Source organism: Benincasa hispida, chromosome 5 (assembly GCF_027475165.1).
Source record: "Benincasa hispida cultivar pf3 chromosome 5, pf3_genome.v1.1, whole genome shotgun sequence".
NCBI lineage: Eukaryota > Viridiplantae > Streptophyta > Magnoliopsida > Cucurbitales > Cucurbitaceae > Benincasa > Benincasa hispida.
The window spans coordinates 18,162,988-18,184,638 of NC_143482.1; the positions used below are offsets into that span (position 1 = coordinate 18,162,988).

At 32.1% G+C, this 21,651-nt stretch overlaps 1 pseudogene; it reads right to left on the reverse strand.

Annotated features, from left to right (window-relative positions):
* Window positions 1-1,039: 1,039 nt before the first annotated feature.
* Window positions 1,040-21,651, reverse strand: part of LOC120081007 (uncharacterized) — a 39,025-nt pseudogene continuing 18,413 nt past the window's right edge.

The following is a 21,651-nucleotide window of genomic DNA, read 5'->3' on the forward strand; positions in this document are numbered from 1 at the left end:
AGAAAGCGTGTAGCGCCACATCGTTCAAGCTTTATAATCAACCCTTAAGGGAGTAATCTATCTACTTACCTCTGCTTCGGGGAAGGAGTGAATTCCATCTTGTATAGCAGAGTTCCCAGCTCCCCAATTAGATGAATCCCCAAAGTGGTAGGTTTGAGTTGGCAATCTGGCCACTCGCACCCATGCAAATAAAAGGATTGCCCTCATAGGCAGGAGTTTCCAACTCACTCAGGATTAAGGTCATGTTATCTATGGTCATCCTAGTGAAATGATAGTCTCTATCCTGAACGGTGTTATATAACGAGGCTAAACACTTCGTGGTCAGGTCTTATACAAAATCCTTTATATAGAACACCCCCGCTTGCATGACTCCACATGAATGATCAGGTCGGACCATTTGTAACATTTTACAACACTTGTAACATCTATAAAGTGGGTCGTATCCGTAGGTCACCAGGATAAGGTTTTCCTTCTTTATCCATATACTACAAACCATTTATGATAAGCGTTCGCGATGCTTGTTGGATGCAAAGTTAAAGGTCCTTCTAGGATCTTTGCAAACACTCACAAAGAAAGATACTTAGGTTGAACTTAGAATCTATGATGGTCACTCTTAGATCCTAAGACAACTCACTCCAGAATTAGCTTGATCAAGACTAATCCAATGAATTGATTTAAATATCAAACCTAAAGCAAGATTTGAAAGAAAAAGACAACACCAAAGAGGTTGAATAAGCACAAGATTTTTACTTCGATAATCTCAATTTTGAAGAACATTACAAGCCATTTTATGGGCCAAATGGTCGTGTATGGACAAAGAAAATTCAAATACAATTAATTGCAAATTCTAGAAAATGACACCTAGAAACTTGAAACTTAATTGCATACTAAATTATAAGTCAAAATGCAAAACTAGGAATGTAGAAAGTCTTGAAATTGCCTTAAATATCTCCTTTAGAAGGCGGAAAATTAGATATGCACGTTTGACAAGGTTTGACATCACATTTCCCCATGCAGTGCACACTTGACAGCATTTTCTTCATAAAATCTGCACACTTTTTTTGACCACCGTGTCATCTTCCAAACTGTAGGACTTTTCCCTTGCCATCTTCATGTCATTCTCTTCTTGACTCATTGAACTAACATTATATAAAACTTTGGTCTCAAAATTATTTGTCGGTTCTTGTGAATTTGCTAGTTTTTGAAGATGTAGTGTGAATGCCTCTTGAATCTTCTTTGCCTTCCTTCTTGTAATTGGTCCTTTAGGTACATGCAATGGTTCAGTGGTTGAATTCACATCATCCCCCCTTTCTTTAAAAGGATTTGTCCTCAAATCAAGGTCTTCATTCCTTACATAAAAAAGAAGTCAAATCAGCCATATTGAAAGTAGAACTTACGTTGTACTCACCTCGAAAATCCAATTTATAGGCATTATCATTGATATGCTCTATCACTTGAAATGGACCATCTCCTCTTGGTTGAAGTTTAGACATCCTTTGATTTGGAAACCTTTCCTTTTTTAGATGAACCCAAACCCAATCACCGGGTTTAAAAATCATTTTCTTTCTTCCTTGGTTCTTGCTATTGACAAGCTTTTGATTCTTCTTTTCAATCCTTTCTTTGACTTCTTTATGCAAATTTTTGATGTATTCTGCTCTTGAAACAGCTGCATCACTAGTAAACATATTAGGTGGCAAAGGTGACAAATCTAACGGAGTTAATGGATTAAAGCCATAGACAACCTCAAAAGGTGAACAATGAGTGGTGCTATGTATTGCTCTATTGTAAGCAAACTCTACAAAAGGTTGAGTATCCTCCCAAGACTTGAGACTTTTAGACATTAATGACCTAAGCAAAGTTCCCAATGTTCTATTAACCACCTCAGTTTGCCCATCGCTTTGTGGGTGACAAGTTGTTGAAAACAAAAGCTTAGTTCCCAATTTACCCCACAAAACTTTCCAAAAATGACTTAAAAATTTTGCATCTCTATCACTAACAATGGTCTTAGGAATTCCATGCAATCTAACCACTTCCCTAAAGAAAAGATTAGCTATGTTAGTAGAATCATCTGTTTTATTACATGGTATGAAATGTGCCATTTTACTAAACCTATCTACTACCACCAAAATGCTATCATGATGTCTCCTAGTCTTTGGTAGTCCTAAAACAAAATCCATGCTAATGTCAACCCAAGGTTCACTAGAAACATCTAAAGGTGTGTAAAGACCATATGGTTGTGTCTTAGACTTAGCCTCCTTACATTTGAAACATTGTTTGCACACTTTATTCACATCCTTCTCATTTTCAACCAATAAAAAGGTTCAGCGAACATGTTATATGTTTTAAACTCCCCAAAATACCCCATTAATCCTCCCCCATGAGCTTCCTTCACAAGCAACTCTCGAGTGGAACACTTAGGAATACAAAGTTTTCCTTTCCTAAAAAGCATTTCATCAAACACAATATAATCATGCACGTTTTTTCCTTCTAAACATTGAATATACACATCATGAAATTCAGATGTCTCTACTTTGTACAAATCAATCATGTGTTTAAAACCAAGAATTTTTGCACTAAGGGAAGAAAACAATGCATACCTTCTTGATAATGTATCAACCACCATATTATCCTTACCTTTCTTGTAAGGAATGACATATGGAAATGTCTCAATGCACTCTACCCATTTAGCATGCCTCTTGTTCAACTTTGTTTGGCTTTTGAGGTGCTTCAAGCTTTCATGATCCATGGGGATGACAAACTCTTTTAGCCACAAGTAATGTTGCCAAACTTGCAAAGCCCTTACAAGTGCATGTAATTCCTTATCATATGTGGGGTAGCTAAGTTGTACTCCATTTAGCTTCTCACTAAAGATCATGATTGGCCTCTTTTCTTGCATCAAAACAGCTCCAATCCCTATCCCACTTGCATCACATTCAATTTCATATGATTGGTCAAAGTTAGGTAAAGCAAGACAAGGTGCATTAGTCAATTTATCTTTCAATTCATTGAATGCATTTTCTTGCTTTTCTTTCCATTCAAATTTCACATTCTTTTTAACAAGTTCATTCAATGGTGAGGCTATGCTATTGAAATCCTTAATAAACCTCCTATAAAAACTAGTCAAACCATGAAAAGATCTCACCTCGGTTGCATTGGTGGGTGTTGGCCACTCTCGAATAGCCTTGACCTTTTCTTCATCAACTTTCACCATCCTTTCCAACAATGAATCCTAAGAAATTGACTTAGTCTAGACAAAAAACTACACTTTTTGAAATTGGCATAAAACTTTTCTTCTCTAAGTTTAAGCAAAATTGTCTTGACATGAAACATATGTTCATTCAAATTTTTAGAGTAGACAAGAATATCATCAAAGTATACAACAACAAATTTCCCAATATATTCTCTCAAAACATGATTCATTAGCCTCATAAAAGTACTTAGTGCATTGGTAAGACCAAATGGTATAACAAGCCACTCATAAAGACCAAATTTTGTTTTGAAAGCCGTTTTCCACTTATCTCCCTCATGCATTCGAATTTGATGGTAACCACTTTTAAGATCAATTTTTGAAAACAAGTTTGCACCATGTAATTCATCTAGCATGTCATCCAATCTAGGAATAGGATGTCGATACTTTACCGTTATTTTGTTGACGGCTCAAAAATCAACACACATCCTCCATGTTCCATCTTTCTTGGGCACTACTGGAACCGAACAACGACTCATGCTTTCTCGAACATAACCTTTATCCATGAGTTCTTCCACTTGCCTTTGAATTTCCTTGGCTTCGATTGGATTGGTCCTATAGGCCACCATATTTGGAAGCGTTTCCCTGGGTATGAAGTCAATTTTGTGCTCAATTCCTCTTAAAGGAGGTAGACCCATAGGTGCATCTTCATGTGGAAACATGTCATTAAATTCCTGAAAAAGAGATTTAAAAGCACTAGGCAAACCATCATTACAGTTAGGTTCAGTTATTAAACATATTCCTTTGCACATAAGTACAAAGTTTGGTGCTTCGAATGAAAACATATTCCTCTCTTCCCCCTTTCTCATAATCAAATTCACACTCTTTCTTTTTTTTCCTCAAAATCACTCTTTTTTCTCTCTTGGTTTTCATTCACCTCTTGCCCCTCACTTTTCTCCTTTTTTTCGCTCATCTCCTTTAACTTACTTTCTTCTTTCCTCTCTTGATTCTCAAATTCTTTTCTTTTCTTTTCTAATTTCACTTGATCGCATTGTACTTCATATGGAGATAATGGAAGCAAAGTAAAATTCTTCCCAATCAAAGTAAATGTGTAGTTGTTCAACAAACCATCATATGTGACTTCTCTATCATATTTCCAAGGTCGGCCCAATAACATATCACCCGTATGCATAGGTACTACATCGCAAAGAACCTCATCCTTATATCTTCCCAAAGTAAAAGAAATAAGAACTTGGGAGTGTACCTTCAATTCTCTTTTGTTTGTTAACCATTGAAGTTTATATGGTTTTGGATGTGGAGGAGTAGTGAGTTGGAGTCTTTTTTACAAGAAAACTACTTACTACATTTGTGCAACTTCCACTATCAATCACCAAGCTACATGGGGTTCCTTCAATCAAGCACCTTGTGTGAAATAAGTTCTCCCTTTCATCTTCAACTTTTTCCTCCTTAATCTGCTCATTAAGTACTCTTCTTGCAACTAAGGATATGGAGTTACCTTCTTCAATGCACTCATCATCAAAGGCTATATATTCTTCCTCAAGGCTGCCACCTTGTTCATCACATTCATCTTATGAATCAATAATTCCATTTCTTATGACCATGACTTTTTTATTGACACAATCTTTGCTCATGTGCCCAAATCCTTTGCACTTCCAACATTGAATGGAACTAGATTTCTCTCTTTCCTCATTTGAAGCTTCATTCTTTTTAGTATAGGTGCTCCCGACTTCCACTCTTTTAGGAGGCACGAACTTCCCTTTTGCTTCACCCCTATTCACAAAATCATCCTTGTTCCAAACATTAGAATTTGAAAAGGTATTAGCTTTAGAATTATACCTCTTGGAATGTTCCTTTTCTTCTCTCAATTATTCTTCAATTTTGATTGCATAATGATACATATCTTCCAAGTATAGTTGTGGATATCTATCAACGATATGAGAAATTTCTCGATTTAAACCTCAAAGGAATCTAGACATGGTGTCTTCTTCTTCTTCTCGAATATTTGCTCTTTCCATCAAAGTTTCCATCTCTTGATAATATTCAGCTACACTTTTTGTTCCCTGCCTCAAAACTTGCAATTTAGTTCTCAAATCTCTTTCATAATATTTTGGAACATACCTCTTTCTCATGGCTTCTTTAAGTTCTTCCCAAGTTTCAATGGGATCCTCCTCTTTCCTCCTTCTCTCGGATTTGAGATGTTGATACCAATTTCCCGCATGGTTAATGAATTCGGCAATGGCAAGTCTCATCTTCTTATTCTCACTAAATGTGTTGCAATTAAACACATGTCCTATCTTCCTTTCCCATTCCAAGTATGCCTCTACATTCAACGTTCCACAAAATGGTGGAATTTTGAGCTTGATTCCACTATCACTATCTTCATGGATTCTTTCTCCTCGTCTAGGGGTGCATATTATTTCTTCCTCTTCCTCTGATGTTTCCTCTTCCTCCAATTTGTCTTTCTTGTTCAACTAAGTCAATTACTCCCTCATCTTCTTGTAAGACCCTTTATTGTTGTGCCCTCCTTTCTTTCCTATCTTCCTTCATCATTTCCATCATGCCTTGAATGACTTGAAGAATAGCTATATTAATATCTTGTACTTGTGGTACTCCTTCACCCTGTGACATTTTAAAGTTAGTAATAAAAGGACCTCACCACACTTCTCACCTATTTCACTCAAGAACACTCGTGTTTATCACTCATGGGTAGGCTTTTGGTACTAGGTCAAAGATGTAAGGGTTGGCTTATATTTTTAGTGCAATCTGACTAAAAGTTTGATAAAAACCAATTCCAAATGATCAACTCTCACAAACTAAGACTAGAGTAACTAAACTTAGGCTAAAAATAAAACAAATATGGATTTTTTTTTTCAAATGAATGACAAGAAACTTTCATGTGATTTGGATCTTTGATTTATTTTCTTCTTCTTTTTTTTGCTATTTTTTTTTCTTTTTTTTTTTTGCTGACTTTTTTTTTCCTTGCTGACTTTTTTTTTTTCTTTATGATCTAAGAGCTGAATTTGAAGAAGTTTTCAAGACAAGTTGTAGTATGTCTTGTTACAAGATGTAAGTAATTGCTATGGAGAAAAAAAAATTGAAATAAAGTAAAAATAACACCTCTAAAGTCGGCCAAGAACGATGAACAAGTGCTCTGATACCAAATGATAAGCACCTGCGATGCTTGTTGGATAAGCACCTGCACACTGTTTTTTACCACCATGTCATCTTCCGAACTATAGGACTTTTCCCGTGCCATCTTCATGCCATTCTCTTCTTGACTCATTAAACTAACATTATATAAAACTTTGGTCTCAAAATTATTTGTTAGTTCTTGTGAATTTGATAGTTTTTGAAGATGTAATGTGAATGCCTCTTGAATCTACTTTGCCTTGCTTCTTGTAATTGGTCCTTTATGTACATGCAATGGTTCAATGGTTGAATTCACATCAATTTAGGTTACCACTTAAGTCATGATCCACTTGTATTTCTCTACATACATGCTTAAGTTACAACAACAGCCAGGGATCTTAGTTTATTGGTTTGTGGTAAATGTAGATAAAATATCTCATATTTCATAGACAATAGTGAAGAAAATATCTCATATTATTATAACACAAGCGTTTGTTTATATAAGTGTTTACAAACTACAGAACCCTATGAGATTTAGGGAATCAACCCCAACATAGCTGTGCTCCCAACTCCCCATATTGGGAATGGCGTAAACTCGCAGTTCATAAATGTTGTTAACATATTTTATTTTTCAATAAAAATGTTGTTGAGTTTTTATTCAATAAATTACTATTGATATTGCATCCTTCTATGAAAATCCAATAAATGAATCCATGGCTTATAGCATGAATAATTTGTCTTTATGTGGTGACATAAAAATGGATCAAGTTTTAGTATGTAGCCTAAATGGTCTATAAGTATACGAGTGAGATTGGGTAGCTCATCCTAGTACACTATTGGATGCAGTCCATTTTGTATATTGATACAAATGATGTGATCCAAAACTCATTCATGTAGGGGGCATCCTATGCAATGAGTTTGCATAAGACTAGACCTCGAAATAGTCACTTTTCTTTATAACAACCATTTATTATTAAAACTGACTATCTCAAATTGAATGACCTAGGGTAACTTGATCTTAATCTTGATTCAACTATGAACTCGTGTTTATTCGGAATTATCCTTCGATCTGCATAGGTGAGAGGAGTCCAACAACACTGCTCAATAAGCCTCCCATTTTGGGGATAAGACTGAATAGATAGTTGAGGACATAGCCTTGCACTATGGAATTCACTCCTACCTGATTTAGGGTTAGCAGATGGGTTGTTCTCCTAAACATTGATGCCTTGTCTTGAACAATGGGGCCCCGCCCTTTCTTGGAAGAGAGGGCATGATTTATAAGTTGGACTATAAATCAATTGTTCAATGGAGAATCAGTGGGAGCTTAAGGAGCAAGATGTATTTACAGGGGTAAAACGATAATCTTTGACCCAGTTGTAAATATGAACGACCTGTGAAGGATTGACTTACCGATTATGGTTAAATTGATAGAAATATATCTATAGTGAGAAGAGTGCAACTATAGAGCTATAGTGGAATGTCTTGGTAGTTAACAAATAGTAATTAATTCGGTTTAAAGAGTTTAAACCAATTAATTACAAGTCGTTAGAGCTCATGATCTGTAGGTCCATAAGGTCCCTCTACTAGCTTGTAATTTGGATTAGTTAATTGAGTAATCTTGATAAGATCTGAAATTAGGGTTTAGAATTTAAAATGTTCAAATTCAATTTGGGTTTCTATTTATTGTATTCGATACAATTAAAAGTTTAATTTTATCGAAATTAAACGAAATTGGAGATATGATTAATGTTTAAATATGATTTAAATATTAATTATATTAAATTAATTTCATGTTGATGAAATATTAGATATTAAATTAATTCTAATTAAAAAGTTTAATCATTTAGTTTTTATTTAAAATTAATTAATTGAATTAATTTTATAAAACTAATAAATAAAATTAAATAAGTTTAATTTATAAAATTTGTTTTTGAAAATAATTTTAGGAAAATCCTTTTGAAATGGTTTTCAAAGTGGAGATTTCAAAAGTGTTGGAAATCTCCAGTATGCAATCTCCTTACTCATTTGTCCATTATTTGTATCAAGTAGGTGCTGCCCTTCATGCAAACCATATATTTGTATGGTGAGAACTCTTTAAATTGAAGTGCTGAAATGAATTATGATTCATGCTTACTAAGAACATCAATAGAATCTCTGCAGAAATTATCAAACCATCTTCATATCTTATATACTTCTAGCTCAATTTAGTATTTCCACCACACAATCCTTGCAAGAGAATAGTATAGAAGATCTTGGTGGTTGTCTACTTGAAGATTGCAGCTATTTCACGTGGATCTTAGCTGGACTTGAAGATGATACTTCAAAGGTATTGTATTAAGCAAACCTTCTTCTGTAAATGTTACTTTGAAGCATGTTTAAACTCAAATTAAGTATGATTAGAGTGCTTATTGATTCTGTTTTTCTTCCGCTGCACGTTAATATACTATAACACCCCAATCAGACGAATCCCCAAAATGGAAGGCTTATTGAGTCAGCAATCTGGCCACTCTCACCCATACAAATTAAAGAACCGCCCTCATAGGCAAAAACTCACTCAGGATCCAGGTCATATTACCTATGGTCATCTTGATGAAATGTAAGTCTCTATTATGAACGACGTTATATAATGAGACTAAAAATTTCGTGGTCTGGTCTTATACAAACTTCTTTGTATAGAATATCCCAACTTACATGTCTATACATGAATGATAAGGATCAAATCATTTGTAGAACTTTAAAACAATTGTAACACCTACAAAGCGGGCCATACTTGTAGTGTCACTAAGATAAGGTACCCAGCCTTATCCATTTACTACAGACCATTTAGGTTATCACTTAAACATGATCTACTCGTATGTCTCTACATACATGTTTAAGCTACAAGATAACCTTGAATGTTAGTTTATTGGTTTGTGGTCAATGCAACTAAAATATGGAATAAAATATCATATATTTTATTAAATAAACAATGAGTTTGTTCAAAATATTTACAAACTATAGGACTTTATGAGATTTAAAGCATCAACCCAAATAGATTTGGTGTCCCTATGGGATCGCCACAATTGCTATGATTTGTGTTCCTTCTGCTTCACATTTACGATGACTTTGATGTTCTTATGGGAGCATTACCTATGCCATCCCATGCCATACTATGCTATAATTTGTTATGTTATGTACGTTATGCCATGTTAGGTCGAGTTTAATAGGTCAACCAAATGGCCCTAGTACATAGGTCACTTAGTGAGTATTTTTATACTCAATCTTTCATATTTTATGTTTTTCAGGTAAGGATGGGAAAAGACCGGCGAATGACGAGAGGGACCCATGATCGAGCCATATGGGACTTGAAAATCGCTTCCGCTGAGTTTATATTTTTTTAAAGTTCTTTGAATGTTTTGTAATTAGGTTTTAATGTCAGACAAAATATTTTATTATTTTGAAGGGTTTTTTTTTGTAAATATTTTTAGGGGCCCCAAAACAAAGGTTTACTTATTTGTTATTTATTAATTTTCAAGTTTATTTTGGAAAACTGTCCTTATTGTTTTAATGAATTTTATTTTTCTGAATGGTCAAAATGTTTGGGTTTTAACGTGTATTTATGAAAAACAACCATTGTCAGAGTACTCAAAAGATCAGGTCATTACAGTTGGTATTAGAGCCTAAGTTTTAGGTTCAGTGGATTGACTTATGATGTAAGTCCAGGATGCATGTCCCTTATGGCCCATTCACGGATCCTTCGTCCTCGCCGGTTATGTTCTATCAATAAATGTTTTATGAAAAACTGTGTTTTAAAGCATTCATGTTTAAGCTTTATGTATTAATTGATTGTTATTGTTGGTTTAACGACCTGAAAAAAAAGTTATTAGGAGATGACTATTTTGTTTTGGTATCATGGAAAGAAAGAAAATGTTGTATTTTTTTAAGGCATAGAATAAGGTAGGCGAATTGGAAATTCACTGAGGAATAAATTAAGTTTTCCATTAAGAGAATAAAACTGGTGGCGCTACAAGAAACTTTCAAGGCACACGTTCTTAGGTACAAGATTAAAGTTTCTTTATAATATAAGAAAGAGGTGAAAAAGAGACTTTAGTTCTAGTAAGGATTACTAGATACTAGAATCAAAATGTTTCAACAGAAATTTCGAAAGGATTAATAGGTCATGAACACTTTCATGGTGTCGAAGTTGGTGGACTGAGTATGATATAGTATTTTGGTTCTTCATGTAACGTGCCTAAAAGAAAGAAGAATGACTAGTTGGAGCATAAGGCAATAGTATGAGGAACTCTTTACAAGACCTAGATATGATGAATTGGTCAAGGAAGACCAAGATTGTTGAAATTACAGTTGGCTTTAAATGGTAGAAAATAAGTTGTTTGATTGAATCATCGTTCTTAAGGTACTTGGGTTTTGTTCATGTTTTGTTGCAATGAAAATTCCCAAATTTAATTACTTATGCCTAGAGGAAGGATAACTATTTGAAGTTTAAAGCAATGTTTAATGGTAGAAGTATATTTTGCTTGTTAGTAAAAGGAATGTTAGGTGTAGGTGATAGACTCGGGTACACAAGCATTTGGCTTTGTCTTGGGCACGGGTGAGTTGGTTGGGTTTGATGACCACATGGAGGTCGTATGAAAATGAGCCTAGGTGATTAGGGGATGTGTGGAACTAATCAGCCCTAAGTTGAAGAAGGAGATGGCTGTTTAGTTTTGTGATTTTAGAAGCACTACTTGTATGAAAAGGAAATATGCATGGGCCATGAAAATGGAGGAGCTTCTCTATCATGATTGATGAAGATAGTTGGGGATGAAAGGTCAAGGTAAGGATTTAGTATGCAAAGATTTGTTTTGAATTAAAATTTTCGAGGACAAAAGTTTCTTAAGGAGGGAAGATTATAACATCCCAAATTTTTCAGGTAATTTTTATTAAATTATCTTCAAATATTTGAGCATTATTTTAATAAATTTTGGCTAAGACAAGATAATAATTAATTTAAAAGATATTTGTAAATAATTGAAATTTTAATTTAATTTAAGGGAAAATTGGATTAATTTACTTGGAAAAAAGTGTGATTTTAAATTGATTAAATATTTGAAATGATGTAATTTATTTCAATTATTGGATTGTATGTTTCGTTTAATTTGGTTTTGGAGCCAAAATTAAGTTGATTAGAGAAATTAATGGTTTGAGATTAATTCGATAAGAGATTTGAAGTTTTTGGATTATTTTGGATAAAGATTTGAAAATAAGAAAAGGAAAAGCTTTGGAAAAGATAAGAGATTTGGAATTTGAAATTTAAGAAGGAAAAGAGAAAATTACGGTTTTAAAATTTATCCTTTTTAATTTTGGAGTATGGATCCAAAATAGGGAAGATAATTAATTTAAATTGAGTTGATAAGAGAAATTTGGATTTAATTTAAATTGATTAGATTATGGAATTTCTAATTTAGTTAGAATGTGAAATTTCTAATTCAATTAGAACATGGATTCCCAAATTATTTAGATTATGGATTTTTTAATTAATTAAAATATGGATTTCCTAATTAGAGAAAATGTATTATTCAAAAAGAAAATTTACCACTTCAAGCTATGGAATCTCAAATAATTTAGGATTAGGATTATTTTTTTCCATCTACAAATACAACCATCCACTTCATTCTGAACCATTCACCTCATTCCGAAGGGAGGTCAATCAGAGAGAAAAATCCTAGAAGACAACTTCATTCTAAAGACAATTAGTTAGATAAGGGAGGTTGATTATTTGTCGAGTTTTATCTAGCTCAAGTTCAAGGTAAGTGATTTTCTACTGGAATGTCTTTGAGTTGAACACCCAAGTTAAATAAAAGTGTTAACTAGATGGTACCATAAAAGCATGCTAAAGATTGATTAGAATGAGTGCTAAACCAAGTAATTTTAAGCTTCGTTATGTGCATGTTGAAAAGCCATGGACTATGACTTTATGTTTAAGCCTCTTTGACTGGTGTGTACATGTTAATCTCCCAGTAGGAGGTTTTTAGGGTTTAGGGTATATCATGCTAAAAATGATATATCATATATATTGTTAATCTCCCATTGAAGTTTTCTAAATAGTTTGGGTATTCTTTAACTTAGGTTTGTTATGGCTAATTTTAAACAGCCTAAGTTTATGTGTTTATTTTCCAAATATAACGTTTATATTTGGATTTAACCTATGATGTCTAGGTTAAAATTAACTTTATACCTCATACCGCTCATGCGTGCTTATAAAACCAGTAATCAATTCTCGTTATTTCAGTCATAATCCCTAGGTAGGAGGTGTTACGTAAATCGTCAACTTAAGTACCCCCAATCTTAGATAGGATCGTGAACCAATTGAGTTTATGACCAAATTTTATAAGATAACGACTTATTTTAACTATTAAAACAAGTTGTTAACCTAAGTGAGCATGTTTTTTTTTAATCTTTGTTATGGATTTTAATGACTAAATCAATTTTATAACAATTTACAAAATTTAGATATCCTAAACATCCATAACATACATCAAAGGCATTCAACTTTTAAAATAACCTTTATATTAAAACAATTGAAACCTTATTCATGCATACTATACATTATAACAATTTTATAACATACTTCAATGCATGTAACATGCTTCCTATGGTGGGATTTTTAATTCTACATGGCATATTTTATGCATATACAAAAATATCTAATTATAACATACATCAAATGCATAAATAATTGAACATAAAATTGATATGGTTTTTGGTTTTGACATTTTAAAGCAAATAAAATCCCAACTATTATATAAATTAGCAAAACCGGCTTAAAAAACTTATGGACCGCTTGAACCGCCTTGAACTGGGCAAAATTCATCGAGTATTAGCAAGCAACCAGCATCGAGTATGCTAGTATGCATTGAGTATGACATCGAGCATCATCGAACATCAACATTTCACAAAAATACCATCGAGTAGACACCATCGACCATCGAGTAAGGCATCTAACATCGAGTATCGAGTATTTGATGAAATATCATCGAGTAAATGCAATGATTACCATCAAGTATGACATCAAGCATCAAGTATTTCATGAAATATCATCGAGAATGCCATTGAGTATCCCATCAAGCATCAAGTATTTGGCAGAAATTTGAATTTCCAGTTCCTACTGCTTCAACCTTCTTCACTTCTTTCTTCAATTACATCCTAATTGTAACTCTAATAAATTCAAACGAATTATAGTCTCTTAAACACATATTAAGGCCCATCAAACGAGAGCTAATTATAAGCGTTACAACATACTTGAAAAGATTCATATGCCAAAACACTTAAAAAACATATTAGTTCACCATTTTCATATAGTTCATGAAGAACACCCACCAAACTCAAATTAACAACAATTGAGTGCTTAAATCATGCTCTAATACCAATTGTTAGAGTATATTAATGTGCAACGGAGGAAAAACAGAATCAATAAGTACTCTAATCATACTTAATTTGAGTTTAAAATATGCTTCGAAGTAACTTTTACAGAAGAGGTTTGTTGAACACAATACCTTTAAAGTATCCTCTTTAAATCTAGCAGAGTTCCACGTGAAAGAGCTTCAACCTTCAAGTAGACAACCATCAAGGTATTCTTTACTATTCTCTTGACAAGATTGTGTGGTAAAACACTAAATTGAGCTGGAAGTATATAAGATATGAAGAGGGTTTGGTGATTTCTACAGGGTTTCTTTTGAAGTTCTTGTAAGCATAAATGATAATTTAGCTGAGCACTCCAATTTATAGAACTTTCACCATGCAAATTCATGGCTTGCAATAAGGGCAGCTCCTACTTCATGGAGAAAATGTAGAAGTGAATAAGGAAGTTGAATACTTAGTGGAGATTTCCAACATTTTGGAAATCTCCACTTTGAAAAACAATTTTCAAAATGTTTTCCAAAAATGATTTCGAGAATCATTTTTTTAAATTAAACTTATTTAATTTTATTTATTAGTTTTATAAAATTAATTCAATTAATTAAGTTTTAAATAAAACTAAATAATTAAATATTTTAATTAAAAATAATTAATTTATTAAATTAATAAAAAACCAATTCGATCAAAATGAAATTAATTTAATACAATTAGTATTTAAATCATATTTAAATATATTGTTTCTCCAATTTCGTTTAATTTTGATAAAATTAAACTTTTTAATTATATCGAATATAATAAATAGAAACTATAATTGAATTTGAACATTTCAAATTCTAAACCTTAATTTCAAATCTTATCAAGATTACTCAATTTACTAATCCAAATTACGAGCTAGCAGAGGGACCTTATGAACCTACAGATCATGAGCTACAACGACTTGTAATTAATTGGTTAAACTCTTTAAACCGAATTAATCACTATTTGTTAACTACCAAAACATTCCACTATAGCTCGACACTTGCACCCTTCTCACTGTAGATATATTTCTGTCCATTTTAACTATAATCGATAAGTCAATCCTTCACAGTTGTTCGTATTTACAGCTGGATCAAAGATTACCGTTTTACCCCTGTAAATACATCTTGCTCCTTAAGCTCACACTGATCCTCCATTGAACAATTGTTTTATAGTCCAACTTATAAATCATAACCCACTTTATCATGAAAGGGTGGGGCCCCGTTGTTCAAGCTAAGACATTAGCGCTTAAGAGAACAATCCATCTGCTAACCCTAAAATAGGTAGAAGGGGATTTCATATTGCAGAGCTATGTCCCCAACTATCTATCTGGTCTTATCCCTAAAATGGGAGGCTTATTGAGCAGCACTGTTGGACTACTCTCACCTATGCAGATCAAAAGATAATCCCGAATAAACAGAAGTTCATAGTTAACTCAAGATTAAGATCGAGTTACCCTAGGTCATCGAGTTTGAGATAGTCAGTTTTAACAGTAAATGGTTGCTATAAAGAAAAGTGACTATTTCGAGATCTAGTGTTATGCAAACTTATTGCATAGGATGCCCCCACTCACATATCTCTACATCAACGAGTTTTGGATCACATCATTTGTATCAATATACAAAATGGCCGCATCCAATAGTGTCACCAGGATGAGGTACTCGATTTCATCCGTATACTTATACACCATTTTGACTACATACTAAAATTTGATCTAGTTTGATGTCACCACATAATAGTTAATGTATTCATGTTATAGCCATGGATTCGTGGATTTTCATAGAAGGATGCAATATCAATAGTAATTTATTGAATAAAAACTCAACAACATTTTTATTGATAAATAGAATATGTTAACAACATTTACGAATTGCGAGTTTAGGCCATTCCGAACACACTATTGCTATGATTTGTGTTCCTTCTGGTTCACATTTATGTCTGATTTGTGAGCCTTCGAGTTGACAACTTATGACTATTTCGGTGTCTCTATGGGATCGTTACTATTGCTATGATTTTTGTTCCTTTGGGTTCACATTTACGACGGATTTGATGTTCCTATGGGAGCATTATCTATGTCATGCCATGTCATACTATGCTATGTTTTGCTATGTTATGTACACTATGCCAATGTTAGGTCGAGTTTAATAGGTCATTCAAATGGCCCCAGTACAGAGTTCACTTACTGAATATTTTTATACTCAATCTTTCCTATTTTATGTTTTTCAGGTAAGGATGGGAATAGACCGGTGAGTGACGAGAGGGACTCATGAACGAGCCATATGGGACTTGAAAATCGCTTCCGCTGAGTTTATGTTTTGATAAAGTTATTTGAATGTTTTGAAATTAGGTTTTTTTATTATCAGGCAGAATATTTTACTATTTTGAATGTTTTGTTTGTAAATATTTTTAAGGGCCCAAACAAATGTTTTACTTATTATTTATTATTTTCTAGTTTATTTTGAAAAAATGTCTTTATTATTTTAATGAATTTTGTTTCTTGAATGGTCAAAATGTTTGTGTTTTAATGTGTATTTATGAGTAACCGCCATTGTCAGAGTACTCAAAAGATAAATTTAATTATATATTACTAATAGAAAAAGAGAGAAGAAGACAAGGGGAGAAACCATACGAAAAGTGGGAGGAGAGAGAGAGTTAAAAGAATAAGTGAAATGAAGAGAGTTAAAAGAATAAGTGAAATGAAGAGAATAAACATTGATGAGAGAAAATATTGAGGGGTTGTTTAGGGTACCAACAAGAAGTTGGTGGAGTGAGTTATTATAACCCACTGTATGTTTGGAACACACCAAATATAATAGATGTACAACTATATCTAACCTACAATTAAGTACAGGAAATACTATTTCAAAACCATCTTTACTACAATATTTACTATTTATGACACATAATCTCATTTTAATGTTAAACTGATCTCAATTTAACGACTGGACTATTTTTGAGCTGTTTTAAAAGTATAAGAATTGTAGTTGGACTTTTTAAAATACATGGACTAAAATAAAAACAAATATGAAAGTGTAAGAACCAAAATAGTATTTTAACCTAGCATTTTTATTGGTTGATGATTTGATTGATTGATCACGTATACATGAATTGATTTAATTTATTATTAAAAGTTCCAAATGTACAAGACACTTTTAGAATTTTTTTGCCATAAAGTGTAAATATTTTTGGGATTTTTCTATTTATAAGATTTTCGCTTTATATATAGGCCATGTTTACCCTATGTGAAAAGTAATTCATCAATGGTAATGCAAAAAACAAGCCCCAACTAATTACTTTTGTTGTTATTTACCTGCTTTCCGTGATCGTAATGAGTTCTGACGCCTTCCTTGAAATTTGTAATCAAATCCTGTAATCTAATTGATGAATGAAGGGTGCGCAATCCAATTGTGATTGAAAATTACGTGGGATCCACTATCTGTACCATTACCATTATTGTTACCGTTACAAATATTGTTAATAAAAAATGTGAATCTGTCACATTTGTTGTTACCTTTATCCTTACCGTTACCGTTAAGGCCAAACAGTAATGGCAATGATATTGGTATCAGTAAAATGTGATAAATTCATAATTATAACTGAATGTGACGTAAAACAATCAAATTATGTTTGCGATTCAGGTCTATTACGATTCATCTATCAATAAAATCTCATTCCAATTACCCCAATCTTCATTATAATTTGGTAAACGTGATCTTATTCGACTCAAAATGATTGTTTAGGTCATATTTAGTAACTATTTAGATTTTTTTCTTTAAAAAGTAAGCATATATCCTCTTAATCTCTTACCATAGGTTTTTATCTTTATTTAAGTAAAATAGTTGAATTCTTAGTCAAATACCAAAACTAAGCACAAGTTTCTAAAAAAGTAGTTTAAAAAAATTGGCTTTGTTTTAAAAAATATTGGTTGAAAGTAGTTAACAAAAGTCCGGTCTGTATTGCTTTACTTCATCTATGCGATCGAGTCCGATCTACATGGCTCCGCGTTACTCTGCCTAGCTCTGCCTTATTTGAGAGATCAAGTCCAATCTGATTTGCTTTGCCACATTTACGAGATCACAGCTAGTAGAACAACAAGATCGAAGTCGAAGAAACACTGAGATCAAAGTAGATGAAACACTGAGATCAAAGCCAGCAGAATGCTCAAGTCAAGGACCGAGGTCAAAATTGATGGAATATTTAGTCGCGCATTAAGATCAAGCCAATAGAACCCCATGATCAAAGCTGGTAGAACACTGAGATCGAAGCAACAGAACGCTTAACTCAAGGACTGAACTGAAGCCGACGGAATCCTCAGGTCGCAGACTAAGATCAAACCAACGAAACACCAAGTTCAAAGTCAATGGAACATTGAGATCAAAGCTAGTATAGCACTGAAATCGAATCTATTAAAATGTTTAAATCAAGGACATAATTTGAAGACATAAATTGACAAATTCTGATGACGCCACATGTTTTCATCATAATTGTTGGATTGAATAAAATATTTTTTTCCAATTTGATATTATTATTTGAGCTAAGGTCTAATTGAGGAAAAAAATAGGCTTAATTTGACAAAATATCAAATGGGCTACTTGCATAATTAGAATTCAAGTCCAAAATAATATAATATGTAGTACAAGGATAAAATAATTGCATATATAAATCGAAAAATGGTAAAAGACTAAAAAACCCATTCCTAGCCACCATTTTGTTCTCTTCTTCCCGGTTTTCTCAAATTAAAAGCTATCACTGATAGCAGCTATCAATGATAACCACTAATAGCTACTATCAGCTGCTATCGCTGATATCTTCTATCAATTTCTATTGATGATAGTTGCTATCAGCGATAGATTTTAATTTTAGAAAAATTAATACAAATTTGAAATATTAGCTTTTAATTTTCTATCAATTATTAGTAGCTATCATTGATTCATTTTCATCAATTGGAATTAACGTTGAAATATTACTACTTAAGGCTATCAGTAGCTATCAATGATAGATTTATAAATAATGATCAACTTTGAAAGAAGACCAACAACTTTGATTACCATAGTAGTTATCACTAATAATCTTTTATCATGACTATCATTGATAGCAGCTATCAGTTGTTATCACTGATAGACTTTTATCAATTAGAATCAACCTTGAAATATTAACACTGAAGGCTATCAATGATAGACTTCTATAACTGGTTATCACCTTTGAAAGAAACTCAATATATAGATATCACCTAAGTTTTATTACCGATATCACTAACATCACTCATATTGTGGTTATCAATGATAGCTTCTTTCACTGATAACATCACTAATATGATGCTATCAATGATCTCACTGATATCATGCTATCAGTGATAGTTTTCTATCATCGATAACGTGTTATCAGTGGTAGCTTCTATCACCGATAATGTGCTCTCAGGTAGCTTCTATCATCGATAACATGCTATTAGTATTAGCTTCTATCACTGGTAACATGCTATCAGTAGTAGCTTCTATCAATCATAGCCACTAAACACCTTTTTACCCCTTTCTTGTCCTTTCTAAACATTTATAAGTCTCTTTTCTTTCCGTTGATAGCTTCTACCACTGATAAACATACTATTAGTAATAACTTCTAGGCATTCCACTTACATTATAGTTCGAGATTCAACTTTATTAATTAAATTTACTAAGTTGGCTATCAATGATAGATTTCTATAAGTCGAAAATATAATCAAAGATTAAGCTATCAATGATAGAAAATATTAGTGGCTATCATTGATAGACTTTCATTTGCTATTTATATTTATTATTTGTTATAATAATCAAACTTGATGATTGGCTTGTTGGTGTTAAGTCACTTATGAATTGAGTACTTTCAAGTCCTGCGTACGGAACTCAGCCTCATAATTCTTGTGAAAAAAAGGCGAAGAAGAAAAAATTCAAATAAAGGAAAGAAAATTTTTAAAAATAAGAGAAAGAGAAGAAGTAGAAACTGAAAAAAGGAAAGAAAATTAAATAGAAAAAAGGAAGCAAAAACTAAAAAAAGAAAAAGAAAGGGAAGAAGCAAAAAATCGGAAAAAGAAAAGAAAAGAAAAGAAAATAATAAGAAAAAGGGAATAAGCAAAAATTGGAGAAAGGGAAGAAAATAAAAATAAAAAAAGGAATAAGCAAAAATCGAAGAAAAAAAGATAGGAAAAAAGAAAGAAATGAAAGAAAATAAAAACTAAAGGAAGAAAAAGAAAGGGAAAAAGAAGAAAATGAAAGAAAATAAAAAATAAAGGAAAGAAGCAAAAATCGAATAAAGGAAAGAAGAAAATAAAAAAAAAAAGTTAAAGAAGCAAAAATTGGGAAAGAAAATAAAATGGAAAAATGAAAAAAGGGAGGGAAGAAGCAAAAATCGAAGAAGATAAAGAAAATAAAAAGACTAAGAAAAAGTGTACAACAAGATAAGACAAGGGAGGGTGAAATTGAAAATTAAAAAAAAAAAAAATCAAAGATTGACTAGTCAACTATCTATATTTGTAAATATTTTAAAGATGTAATATATTTTTAGATTTTTTCTCTTATTCCACTATGTATTACAAATATCCATATCAAATAAGACCAAAATCCAATTAGCTAAGTCCAAGGACTAGGTCCATGCACTAACCAACAAGCCCATAACACCCACCTATAAACTATACATAGTGAGTGGACAGAAAATTCTGCACTCCAGAGAGCCCAAAGAGATTTCATCTAACAATTAGAAGGGTCTCAAACTCCTGAAGCTACACATTCTTTGAAAACATAAGTCTCCTGAAAATAAAAAAGATTCTTCAAAGACTTCAAGAACATTATGCGCCCCACTTTCTCAAATCAAGCGTATACATTCAACTAAGAAAGAATCGGAGGATCAAGTAGTAGAGATCAAACCACATCCGTAACAAATCTACATTAGCACAAGTTCAACTCCATGAAACATGTTTCTCCAAAAATCTCGTGTGAAAATTTAGTAGTTAATAAATTTTTGTTTTATGATATAATAAGAAAAAAGTTCAATTAGAAACTATTTCTTATACATATACAAAGTACATGCTTATATATTTTTAAGAGGAATGAACTTAACAATCAATTCTGCTTTACTAATGCCAAAGAGAGCATAACACAATTGACATGTATATGTGCTACGAAAAGTCGATAGTTCAACTCTCCTCAATCCATTATACAACTTGGATCTATTACACAGCTTTTAGATAATTATAAAATTACAATACTTTTAATATTTGTTTATGTCGAAGAAAAAAAAAATAATAATAATAAAATAAAATAGTACCAAAATGTTGCAACCAAGTAATTTAAATTAATACGATCATTAATCAATTGTTCTAAATAGAAAGAGACATTTAGATGTTCCTATTTTCAATTGTTCTAAAAAATTTATAATTATTTTAAAATAGTACCAAAATGTTGCAACCAAGTAATTTAAATTAATACGATCATTAATCAATTGTTCTAAATAGAAGTAATACAAGCTCATATAAATAGTGAGTTATTCTAAAGTAAATATTATTCAATGGTAATTGATATGTACTAATCATCTTTGAAATTGAGAACATGAAGTAATATTTTTAAGTGTGAACGAACTTTAAAATACTAGGTGAAGAATTTTATCGAACATATTTAATATATTATCTGTTTATTGCATGGTCAAATTATATAAAGAAATTTAAAAGTAAGATGTGAAATTAAATATCTCTAGTATATATTCTTCTATTAATAGGGTAAAAGCTTACAAAAGAAGAAAAAAGAGAAAAAGAAAAGAAAAGAAAAGAAATCTTTAGGAGATAGGAATATATATGGATGATTGATTTATCTATAAGTGAGATATTAAGCTTTCCTTTTTAAGCTAAATAGGTTTTTATTGTATACCAGTGATAGGTG